The sequence below is a fragment of the Ranitomeya variabilis genome, chromosome 5, assembly GCF_051348905.1.
Source record: "Ranitomeya variabilis isolate aRanVar5 chromosome 5, aRanVar5.hap1, whole genome shotgun sequence".
NCBI classification, from domain to species: Eukaryota; Metazoa; Chordata; class Amphibia; order Anura; family Dendrobatidae; genus Ranitomeya; species Ranitomeya variabilis.
Genome location: NC_135236.1, coordinates 589,006,882 through 589,020,377, shown reverse-complemented (window position 1 = coordinate 589,020,377; position 13,496 = coordinate 589,006,882).

Genomic DNA, 13,496 nt, shown 5'->3' with positions numbered 1-13,496 from the left:
TGAAAGAGCCACCTTGTGCAGCAGTAATGCTGCACAAGGAAAAGGTAGCTATTTTTGTTTAGCTCCTTGCACACGCAGAACTTAACACTTATAAAATGTGTTCACTGATACCGTAAAACCGTCCCGGAGGTGGGACTTTCCTTCGTAATGTGACGCAGCACAGCCGTCATTCTTACCCCCCTGGCGCCGTGCGCCGGCTCCTCAGCGTTGTTTGATTCTGTCTCGAAGCCTGCGCTGTTATGTTATCCCTTGGCCAGGCACACTTAGCGCTGCCCCTCTTCTGACATCATTTGGTGTCATGCTGACTGCGCCTGTGCGGCCGCGCTGGCCGAGATCCCGCCTCGCAGTGTCTTCTGATTTAATCACACTGCGGGCCTGGGATCCATGGGCATGCGCAGTGCATATCTTCACCTCCGCCTCTCACTCATCTCCCTACGCCTTCTTCAGACTGTGCACCGTCAGCTGATCCCTAATAGCATGCCACGGCCGTGACACCGCACAGTCTGAAGAAGCCGGAGGGAGGGGAGTGAGAGGCGAGGATATGCACTGCGCATGGCCACGGATCCCAGGCCCGTGGTGGGATTACATTAGACGACACTGCGAGGCGGGATCTCGGCCAGCGCGGACGCACAGGCACAGCCAGACTGACACCAAATGATGTCAGAAGATGGGCAGCGCTAAGTGTGCCTGGCCAAGGGATAACATAACAGCGCAGGCTCCGGGATGGAATTAAACAACGCTGAGGAGCCGGGGCACGGCACCAAGGGGGTAGGAATGACGGCTGTGCTGCGTCATATTACGAAGGAAAGTCCCACCTCAGGGACGGTCTCACGGTATCAGGGGACACATTTCATAAGTGTTTAGTTCTGTGTTTGCAAGGAGCATAATGAAAAGAGCCACCTTTTCCTTTTGCATCCTTTGTGCTGCACAAGCTGGCTCTTTCAGCTACAAACGCCTTGGGGGGGTTAAAGGTTCCCTTTCGACTTTCTCCAATCAGGCTTCGGCCTATACTGTGTTCCTCTGCTCCTCCTGCTGTCCCTGGGCTCCAACACCGCTAGTTGGTGCCTGGAAGTGCTCTCCGCACAGTCAACATTTGCTGCCGTGTTATTGGGGTTCAGTAACGTCAGCTGTTCCCCAGCTGTGTGTGTGGCAATCCCTCCTCTCTCCTCCACCTCCTCCTCCTGCTGTCCCTGGGCTCCCACACCGCTAGTTGTTGCCTGCTAGTGCTGTCCGCACAGTCAACAGTCGCTCCTCTGTTATTGGTGTTCAGTAACGTCAGCTGTTCCCCAGCTGTGTGTGTGGCAATCCCTCCTCTCTCCTCCACCTCCTCCTCCTGCTGTCCCTGGGCTCCTACACCGCTAGTTGTTGCCTGGTAGTGCTGCCCGCACAGTCAACAGTCGCTCCTCTGTTATTGGGGTTCAGTAACATCAGCTGTTCCCCAGCTGTGTGTGTGGCAATCCCTCCTCTCTCCTCCACCTCCTCCTCCTGCTGTCCCTGGGCTCCAACACCGCTAGTTGTTGCCTGGAAGTGCTGTCCGCACAGTCAACAGTCGCTCCTCTGTTATTGGGGTTCAGTAACGTCAGCTGTTCCCCAGCTGTGTGTGGCAATCCCTCCTCTCTCCTCCACCTCCTCCTCCTGCTGTCCCTGGGCTCCAACACCGCTAGTTGTTGCCTGCTAGTGCTGTCCGCACAGTCAACAGTCGCTCCTCTGTTATTGGGGTTCAGTAACGTCAGCTGTTCCCCAGCGGTGTGTGTGGCAATCCCTGCTCTCTCCTCCACCTCCTCCTCCTGCTGTCCCTGGGCTCCAACACCGCTAGTTGTTGCCTGGTAGTGCTGTCCGCACAGTCAACAGTCGCGCCTCTGTTATTGGGGTTCAGTAACGTCAGCTGTTCCCCAGCTGTGTGTGTGGCAATCCCTCCTCTCTCCTCCACCTCCTCCTCCTGCTGTCCCTGGGCTCCAACACCGCTAGTTGTTGCCTGGAAGTGCTGTCCGCACAGTCAACAGTCGCTCCTCTGTTATTGGGGTTCAGTAACGTCAGCTGTTCCCCAGCTGTGTGTGTGGCAATCCCTCCTCTCTCCTCCACCTCCTCCTCCTGCTGTCCCTGGGCTCCAACACCGCTAGTTGTTGCCTGGTAGTGCTGTCCGCACAGTCAACAGTCGCTCCTCTGTTATTTGGGGTTCAGTAACGTCAGCTGTTCCCCAGCTGTGTGTGTGGCAATCCCTCCTATCTCCTCCACCTCCTCCTCCTGCTGTCCCTAGGCTCCAACACCGCTAATTGTTGTCCGGAAGTGCTGTCCGCACAGAGCCAAACACCTCGCCAATGTGTTAGTGGGGTTCAGTAATGCCTGCTGCTCCCCTGCTGTGTATACGGCAACGTGTCATGCGACCGCCACGCAGGCACAACAACTTAAATTTAAGGGAACCTGTCCCCCCCCCCAGGCGTTTCTTACTGAAAGAGCCACCTTGTGCAGCAGTAATGATGCAAAAGGAAAAAGTGGTTTTCGTGGTGCTCCTTGCACATGCTGAACCTAACACTTATGAAATGTGTCCCCTCCCACCGTTAAACCGTCCGGTAGGTGTCAGGCTGGCTGCGCCTGTGCGGCCGCGCTGGCCGAGATCCCGCCTCGTAGTGTCTTCTGATTTAATCCCACTGCGGGCCTGTGATCCATGGACATGCGCAGTGCATATCTTAACATCCGCCTCTCACTCATCTCCCTACGCCTTCTTCAGCTGATCCCTAATAGCATGCCACGGCCGTGACGCCGCACAGTCGAAGAAGCCGTAGGGAGGGGAGTGAGAGGCGAGGATATGCACTGCTCATGCCCATGGATCACAGGTCTGCAGAGTGATTACATTAGATGACACAGCGAAGCGGGATCTTGGCCAGCGCGGCCGCACAGGCGCAGCCAGACTGACACCAAATGATGTCAGAAGACGGGCAGCGCAAAATGTGTGCATGGACAAGGGCTAACATAACAGCGCAGGCTCCGGGACAGATTCAAACAACGCTGAGGAGGCGGCGCACGGCGCCAAGGGGGTAAGAATGACGGCTGTGCTGCGTCACATTACGAAGGAAAGTTCCACCGGACGGTTTAACGGTGGGAGGGGACACATTTCATAAGTGTCAAGTACAGCGTTTGCAAGGACCATAATTAAAAGAGCTAAGTTTACCTTTTCCAGCATTAGTGCTGTATAAGATGGCTCTTTCAGCTACAAACGCCTTGGGGGGGGTTAAAGGTTCCCTTTCAACTTGCTCCACTGCAAGCTTCGGCCTACACTCTGCTCCTCCTGCTGACCCTGGGCTCTAACACCGCCAGTTGGTGCCCGGGAGTGCTAGCTGCACAGAGAAAAACACCAGCCAATGTGTCAGTGGGGTTCAGCACCGCCAGCTGTTCCCCTGCTGTGTAGCCGGCAACGTGTCCTTCAAACGCCACGCAGACACAAAGCTGCCGCCAGTGCAGGCTTCGGCCTGCACTCTGCTCCTTCTCCTCCTGCTGACCCTGGGCTCTAACACCGCCTGTTGGTGCCCGGTACTGCTAGCTGCACAGAGAAAAACACCAGCCAATGTGTCAGTGGGGTTCAGCACCGCCAGCTGTTCCCCTGCTGTGTAGCCGGCATCGGGTCCTGCAAACGCCACGCAGACACAACAGACCTACAAATGCCTCCAGTGCAGGCTTCGACCTACACTCTGCTACCCCTGCTGACCCTTTGCTCCAACACCGCTAGTTGGGGCTCTAGGGAGACAAGCTTGAATAGGTCCCCATCCTGGTTCCAGCACCGTCAGCTGGTTCCGGGCAGAGCCTTTGGCTTAGGTGCCTCCTTCTGGGTATCCGAGTTCCACCAACGTCAGGTGGTCCTTGGTAGTGCTTTCAGGCACAGGTACCTCCTGCTTAGTAACCGGGTTCCAGTAACGTCAGCTGGTCCTCGGTAGTTCCATTGGCTCTTGGACCTTCTGCTCCCCATCCTGGTTCCAGTACCGTCAGCTGGTTCCGGGCAGAGCCTTTGGCTTAAGTGCCTCCCTCTGGGTATCCGAGTTCCACCAACATCAGGTGGTCCTTGGTAGTGCTTTCAGGCACGGGTACCTCCTGCTTAGTAACCGGGTTCCAGTAACGTCAGCTGGTCCTCGGTAGTTCCATTGGCTCTTGGACCTTCGGCTACCCATCCGGGTTCCAGTACCGTCAGCTGGTTCTCGGCAGTGTCTTTTGCTCTTGTACCTTCTGCTCCCCATCCTGGTTCCAGTACCGTCAGCTGGTTCCGGGCAGAGCCTTTGGCTTAGGTGCCTCCCTCTGGGTATCCGAGTTCCACCAACGTCAGGTGGTCCTTGGTAGTGCTTTCAGGCACGGGTACCTCCTGCTTAGTAACCGGGTTCCAGTAACGTCAGCTGGTTCTCGGTAGTTCCATTGGCTCTTGGACCTTCGGGTAGCCATCCGAGTTCCAGTTCCATCAGCTGTTTCTCGGCATTTTCTCAGCCTTCTTGTACCTTCTGCTACATTTCCAAGTTCAAGACCCGAAAGACGACGACCCGGAAGACCACCCCTAAGATGACAACGACACCAGAGACGACAACCACTGAGATGACGACGACACTGGAGACGATGACCCTGAAGACCACCCCGATGACAACGACCCCGGAGACGACGACCCTGGAGACGACGACGACATGGGAGACCGAGAAGCAGAAGAACAAGAGGCTGCAGAACAAAGAGCAGAAGAACATTAAGCATAACACTAAATATCAGAGCAAAAAATATTATCTAAATTATAAGCAGAAGAAGACTAAGCAGTGTATGGGGGTGAGTCCGTTCCTCCTCGTGGTGCCCTTGGATAAAGCCTGATGCTGCAGGCCAAACTGAACGCGGACAAATGTAACTCTTTTGTGATAGGCAGAACGGAAGGTGTAATCTTCAAACTTTTATAGATAACAACTATGGGATTGCCTGTCACAAATAAGAATATGATGAAGAAGTTGAATATGAAGAAGAATAATAGTTAAATAAAAAGAATATGAACAATGTAAAAAAAATTATAGGTAGAAGATGAAGAAGATGAATAAGGTGAAGAAGAAGTTGATGTCAAAGATGCTGATGATGATGAAGAAGAAAGTGTGGGAGAAGTAAAAAAGAGGGTGAAGGGCGTGGAAGTAGTGAAACATCAATATCTGACAAAATAAAAAAAATCTTAACATAGTCAATATCTTTGTAACTCCGAACGTCTTTAAAAAAAATTTAAATTCCTGCTATTCTATTTGATTGGGCTAAACCTGTATGCCTTTAATGTCTCCGCCACGTCCCCCAATACATCCTACATTATTCTTAGTTGTTTTCCTTCATGCAGAATGAACCTACAAGGAAAGAAAGGGTTTATTTTAATTCCGATATTTTCGTCCCATTGACTTGCATTGGGATCGGGTATCGGAATCGGCGAGATCCGATACTTTGACGGTATCGGCCGATACTTTCCAATACCGATACTTTCCGATATCGGAAGGTATCGCTCAACACTAGTCACTACTAGCACATGGAGTACATCAAACGTAAATAAACAGAAACATGCTGTTATATCTAAACCAATCGTTACATCAAATGGTGCTTTGGTCACTAAATCACTACCAATGAGATGCAACCTAACAAAGAGTGGTCACATGTCCAGTTTAAACCAATCACAGCTCTAAAAGAGTCAGCAAATCACAGCGTCATCTCTAGCACGGTCTAATACCAGGACTGCCATTGGCTACCAAAAGAATGGTCACATGTCCAGTTTAACCCAATCAGAGCTCCAGATATATCAGTAAATCACAGCACTATCCCCAGCATGGTCTGATAGAAGGGCTGCCATTGGTTACCAACAAAGTGTGGTCACATGTCCAGTTTAACCCAATCAGAGCTCTAAATATATCAGCAAATCACAGCGCTACCTCCAGCATGGTTTACTACAAGGACTGCCATTGGCTACCAACAAAAAGTGGTCACATGTCCAGTTTAACCCAATGAGAGCACTAAATATATCAGCAAATCACAGCACTATCACCAGCATAGTCTGATACAGTGGCTGCCATTGGCTATCACGCCAGAATCTCAGGCCGACACAGTAAAACCAATCCAAAGTAAACTCCACATCACCTGATCGGAGCCTCGCTTACCCGTCATATCCAGCAGAGATTCGGCCTCTCTCCAACGTGCAGTGCCATCTCCGGTATGCGAATACGCATGACACCCAGCTCCACATGAGCAGCACCCATTGGACACGCCCAGGAGAGCAGTAAGACACGCCCACACACAAACACGGTGCCGGCTCCCACACTGTAGGAGGACAAAGTTACATAATCATGGCATGTGATTTATATAAATTTTCATATCCAGGATCGTAATTCTATTCCACCTCGGAAAATAAAATATCACGCCAATACATCACAACGATATTAACTTCCGCAATGACCACAGGAGAACCATTATTCTAACTGGGCGTATGCACATAACAAGAGGCTAAAAAAACTCGCCATTCAAAAAACTACACCCCCTACTTGCCTAAAACTTATACACCATATCCATGGTTTCTTAAAAGGAAGGGGACCAATTTATCTTTATACACATTACACACGCTACCCGGACAACCACCTGTTTTTTTCTAGTAAAAGGCACCCAAGCCATCATATCGGGGATTCCCAGCCAGTCTCCCATGCTGGTACTTACCCAGCCTCAAGCTGCTTAGCATTTGTGATTTGACGAGATTGCTATCTTATTGGAATAACAATGTAGATAGTCTATATTCAGACCCCACAATAATAAACCATAGGAAAACTCTCTATACAAAACACCAATTAAAACAACCAATTGTTAAAAACAAACTACACTGACTAGATACCGCACGTATATTTAAGAAGCACATAACTGTAGGTTATATCCAATCCTCCCGGATAAAGGGAACCAAGTCTAGAGATCCACTTTAGTTCTTTCTGTTTCAACAATCTGACCCTATCACTTCCTCTCCTCAAGGGGGGTACACTGTCAATTACCCTAAATCTCAACTGACTAACCGAGTGACCACTCTCCACAAATTGCTTAGGCACTGGCAATTCCACCAATTTGGTCCTGATGGTACTTTTGTGCTTACCAATTCGTGCCTTGACCTCCATGGTGGTCTCACCTACGTAGGTCAAACCACATGGGCACACTATCAAATATATAATAAAGCTTGAGATACAAGTGTACCTCCCCCTGATATAGATTTTCTTCCCCGTATGGGGGTGATAGAAGAAATCTGAATTTCAAATTGTTGTTGGGCCTTTGGCTGGCGTGCACCTGACTGATAATGACTGAAACTGTTTATAATCCAGAAATGGGTGAACTGGATGGTGCCAGCATTTTTTCCTACACTGACGATGATGCCGCTCGGATTATTGGGAATGCACGGACTGATGTTTCTTTTTTGAGTACTCCGTCATGTGACATTTTATTTTTAACAATTGGTTGTTTTAATTGGTGTTTTGTATGGAGAGTTTTCCTATGGTTTATTATTGTGGGGTCTGAATATAGACTATCTACATTGTTATTCTAATAAGATAGCAATGGCCACTTTAAGCAAAATGTGCCTGTCCTCGTCAAATCACAAATGCTAAGCAGCTTGAGGCTGGGTAAGTACCAGCATGGGAGACTGGCTGGGAATCCCTGATATGATGGCTTGGGTGCCTTTTACTAGAAAAAAAGAAAAAAACAGGTGGTTGTCCGCGTAGCGTGTATAATGTGTACAGTATAAAGATAAATTGGTCCCCTTCCTTTCAAGAAACCATGGATATGGTGTATAAGTGTTAGGCAAGTAGGGGGTGTAGTTTTTTGAATGGCGAGTTTTTTTAGCCTCTTGTTATGTGCATACGCCCAGTTAGAATAATGGTTCTCCTGTGGTCATTGTGGAAGTTAATATCGTTGTGATGCATTGGCGTGATATTTTATTTTCCGAGGTGGAGTAGAATTACGATCCTGGATATGAAAATTTATATAAATCACATGTCATGATTATGTAACTTTGTCCTCCTACAGTGTGGGAGCCGGCACCGTGTTTGTGTGTGGGCGTGTCTTACTGCTCTCCTGGGCGTGTCCAATGGGCGCTGCTCATGTGGAGCTGGGTGTCATGCGTATTCACATACCGGAGTTGGCACTGCACGTTGGAGAGAGGCCGAATCTCAGCTGGATATGGCGGGTAAGCGAGGCCCCGATCAGGTGATGTGGAGTTTACTTTAGATTGGTTTTACTGCGTCGGCCTGAGATTCTGGCGCGATAGCCAATGGCAGCCACTGTATCAGACTATGCTGGTGATAGTGCTGTGATTTGCTGATATATTTAGTGCTCTGATTGGGTTAAACTGGACATGTGACCACTTTTTGTTGGTAGACAATGGCAGTCCTTGTAGTAAACCATGATGGAAGTAGCGCTGTGATTTGCTGATATATTTAGAGCTCTGATTGGGTTAAACTGGACATGTGACCACTCTTTGTTGGTAACCAATGGCAGCCCTTCTATCAGACCATGCTGGGGACAGTGCTGTGATTTACTAATATATCTGGAGCTCTGATTGGGTTAAACTGGACATGTGACCATTCTTTTGGTAGCCAATGGCAGTCCTGGTATTAGACGGTGCTAGAGATGACGCTGTGATTTGCTGACACTTTTAGAGCTGTGATTGGTTTAAACTGGACATGTGACCACTCTTTGTTAGGTTGCATCTTATTGGTAGTGAGTTAGTGACCAAAGCACCCTTTGATGTAACGATTGGTTTAGATATAACAGCATGTTTCTGTTTATTTACGTTTGATGTACTCCATGTGCTAGTAGTGACTAGTGTTGAGCGATACCTTCCGATATCGGAAAGTATCGGTATTGGAAAGTATCGGCCGATACCGTCAAAGTATTAGTTTATTTAGGTTTGATGTACTCCATGTGCTAGTAGTGACATCTATGGCGTTTTTATTAGGAATCTCTCCATATAAATAAGAATTGACACATTTATTTAGGTAGATGTGATGTATTAATGTGTGTTTTTATATATTGTTCACGTTATTATATATTTGTATGTAAATTATATGGGCGGTTTCTTGTAAAGAGATTGGTGGGATTTACAACCATTCCCTATTTAAAGCCGCCATTTTTAATCATTTTGTATGCTTGAAAAAGACCATTGATGGTTGAAACATTGCACTTGGCACAATAAATGAAGTGTTTTTTCACCTGGATTGGATGCTGTCCTTCATCATTTTTTTTTGGTCCGTGGGACTGGGACGGGCATCCCATTGCCAGTTGTGCTGTCAGCTACTCTCTGAATTTCACGGGGTCATTTTGCTCACGGCTGGGGATCAAGTTGTCGCATTCTTCGGCATTTCATCCTCAGTCAAATGGTCAGACCGAGCGTATGAACCAAAATTTGGAGCAGTACTTACACTGTTTTGTTTCTGACAACCAGGAGGAGTGGTCGACGTTCCTTCCTTTGGCTGAGTTTGCCATAAATAATCACCGCCAGGAATCTTCTGGTGAGTCTCCGTTCTTTTGTGTTTACGGGCACCATCCTCAATTTTGTACTTTGAGTCAGGGGGGCTCTTCCGGCATCCCGGAGGAAGACCTGTTAGGAGCACAACTGTCTTCCGTCTGGAGGAAAGTGAAACAGCGCCTGTTGAGTGTGGGTGCTAGGTACAAACGTGTGGCTGACAGTAGATGTGTGCCAGGTCCGGACCTGAGTGTAGGTGACTGAGTGTGGTTGTCCACAAAAAACATAAGACTCAAAATACCATCCCTTAAATTGGGTCCTAGGTTTATTGGTCCGTTTAGGGTCGCCGCCATCATTAACCCGGTTGCCTACCGATTGGAGCTCCCTATGGTATATAAGATTCACAACGTGTTCCACAGATCGTTATTAAAAAAGGTTGTGGGTTCTGTGGACGCTGCGCCGATGCCTCCTCCAGTCTTGGTGGATGGCAGTTTAGAGTTTGAAGTCTCCAAGGTGGTTGACTCTCGAGTGGTGCACCGCACGTTACAGTACCTGGTACACTGGCGTGGTTATGGGCCGGAGGAGAGGTCTTGGGTACCAGCCTCGGATATACATGCGGACCGGCTGGTCAGTATGTTTCACCGCCGCCATCCGGACAAGCCGGGTCCTATAAGTTGTGAGGGTCCTGGGGTCCCTCGTAGAAGGCGGGGTACTGTCATGTCGGACGCTGTTCACACTAGTGCGTCCGACAGATAGCGGTAATTCCTCTTTCGTCCACTATATGCTCAGTGGCGCCGGCTAGATTGATCCAGATTGTCCGGGGTTAATCTGGCTGAAACTCGGGTTGGAGGCTTAGTCACGCCCATTGCCTTTAAATAGTTTTGCTTGGCTTTGGGCGTCGCCGATTATAGCTTGTGTCTTGTGCCTGGTGATCTCGGTCTGGAGTGGTGGTCTAGGAGAGGAAATGTCATATCTGGTGGTGTATTATCCTTCGTTATATTTCTCCTTCCCATATTTGTATTGTTTTGCCCTGTGCACATTATAGTGTTTTCCTGTGTGTCTGCGGCGTGGTGCGTTTTTTAGTTTTCCCTGTCTGTGCTTTCTGTAGGGGTTGGTGAGAGGTCTTATCACTGGGTGGCGGGTGGAGGTTTCAGCTTAGTACTGAAACAGGGCTCAGGGTCAGGCTTGGTGGCCCAGACATGCACACCTTCAGTGTAAACTCTGGGAGAGGGACAGACAGGGTTTCCCTAGTTTGAGGGATATTGCAGGGGCCCAGGTAATCTGCTGTAGTCTACCCAGTACCCTCGTGACATCATCATTTACCCTTTTTCCGACCTCGGGCCAAGTGTACGTTTGGAGACAGTCGAAAAAAGAATTCCATCCAGACTGCCTTCTCCCAACTGTAAAACATGGTGGAGGTTCTGTGATGATCTGGGGTGCTATTTGGTGGAGATCTGCCGGGCCAATGATTTCCCTTCATGGAAGAATTAACAGCTGAGATTACTTAGGCATTTTGGGTGACCAAGTGCATCCAATCGTTCAAGCACTGTTCCAGGAGGGGAACGCCATCTTTCAGGATGATAATGCACCAATTCATACAGCTAGAATTGTTAAAGCATGGCACGAGGAACATTCTAATGAAGTTGAGCATCTCATCTGGCCCCCACAATCCCCAGACCTCAATATTATTGAGCATTTATGGTCGATTTTAGAGATTCAAGTTAGACATCGATTTCCACCGCCATCGTCGCTCAAAGATCTGGAGGATGTTTTAACTTCAGAATGGGCTAAAATTCCCTTGGAAGCAATTCACACCTTGTATGAATCAATATCTCAGAGAATTGTGGCTGTAATCGCCGCAAAAGGTGGACCTACACCAGATTAAACTAACTTTTGTTGATGTTTCCAGGTGTTTCCATTATTTTGTCCAACCCCTGTACGTTCTGAGGGAACACTGGCTGCCGGGCATGTCAAAATTATTATTATTATTATTATTATTATTTATTTATTTATATAGCACCATTAATTCCATGGTGCTGTACATGAGAAAGGGGTTACATACAGAGTTATAGATATCGTTTACAGTAAACAAGTTTACAGTGACAGACTGGTACAGAGGGGAGAGGACCCTGTCCTTGCGGACTTACATTCTATGGGATAGTGGGGAAGAGACAGAAGGTAGGGACGAGGTGGCGGCTCTGGCGATGGAGAGGCGGTGGCTCTGGCGATGGCGAGGCGGCAGAATGGTTATTGCAGGCTGTAGGCTTTCTTGAAGAGATGAGTTTTCAGGTTCCGTCTGAAGGAGCTGAGGGTGTTGGATAGTCGGACGTGTTGAGGCATGGAATTCCAGAGGATGGGGGATATTCGGGAGAAATCTTGGAGGCGGTTGTGTTAGGAACGAATAAGTGTGGAGGAGAGTAGGAGGTCTTGGGAGGATCAGAGATTATGTGAGGGAAGATAGTGGGAGATTAGTTCAGAGATATAGGGAGGGGACAGGTTGTGGATGGCTTTGCAGATCAGTGTTAGTAGTTTGAACTGGATTCGTTGAGGAATTGGGAGCCAGTGGAGGGATTTGCAGAGGGGAGAAGCAGGGGAGTAGCGAGGAGAGAGGTGGATTAGCCGGGCAGCAGAGTTGAGGACAGACTGGAGTGGTGCAAGAGAGTTAGTGGGGAGGCCACAGAGGAGGGTGTTGCAGTAGTCGAGGCGGGAGATGATGAGGGCATGCACAAGAGTTTTTGTAGATTGTGGGCTGAGAAAGGAACTGATTCTGGCAATATTTTTGAGTTGGAGGCGGCAGGAGGTGGCAAGAGTCTGGACGTGCGGTTTGAACGACAGGGCAGAGTCGAGAGTTACCCCGAGGCAGCGGATTTCAGGTGCGGGAGAGAGCGTGATGCCGTTTACCATAATGGATAGGTCAGGTAGGGGGGATACGTGAGATGGGGGAAAGATAATGAGTTCGGTTTTGTCTACATTGAGTTTTAGGAAGCGAGAGATGAAGAAGGAGGATATGGCTGACAGACACTTTGGGATTCTGGACAGCAGAGAGGTGACATCTGGGCCAGAGAGGTAGATCTGAGTGTCGTCCGCATACATGTGGTACTGGAAGCCGTGGGACTTTATGAGTTGTCCTAGGCCAAAAGTATAGATGGAAAAATGTAGGGGCCCTAGGACAGAGCCTTGAGGGACTCCAACATAGAGAGGGCGGGATGAGGAGGTGGTGTGGGAGTGGAAAACGCTAAATGTGCGGTCGGAAAGGTATGAGGCAATCCAGGACAGGGCAAGGTCTTTGATGCCAAGGGAAGAAAGAATCTGTAGCAGTAGGCAGTGATCGACTGGCATGACAGGCGAGCTCAGGCCACTATTCCATCTTTGATGAACTACCATAGAAAACATGCGATCAAACAACACCCAACAAAGTTTTATAATGAAAAATAATACAAATACTTTATTAAAGTCACATATAACACGGTATTACAGGCCAGGGAGGGAAGTAGGAAAACACACAGGTCACAATGTGCACTAGGAAACGGCCAGGGGTACAGGCATGTGGACCAGAAGATTGAAGGCATAAATGTCTATGGTCCCAAAGAACTCCACAGTAACGCCATAGCAGGGAGCAATACCCAAATAAACAAAGTAACTGAAAAATCAACCAAGGGTTAATGCTGTAAAGAATAAAACATAATTACCTGCACAAGCACAAAGTCACTCCTGGTCCACAGCGTGCACCCACCCCAACGCACGTTTCGGCGAAATGAGCCTTTCTCAAGGGGTAACAGGTGAGGGGAAGTGACGCACTTAAAATAGAAACCATCCACCAATCTCTGCTCAGTGCCGCAGCTGGATAATATCAGCAATAACCATAGATACTGCAGGAATGGTGTCATGAATACATAATTTCGCTGCGTTGTCATGGTAATAGGTAACGCATACGCGACCTGACATCTGAAAGTTACACAGCGCTATATTTACCGCATCCCATCCTGCAGCCGCCATCGCTGGATAGCGTCCACCAAGAATGACGCGT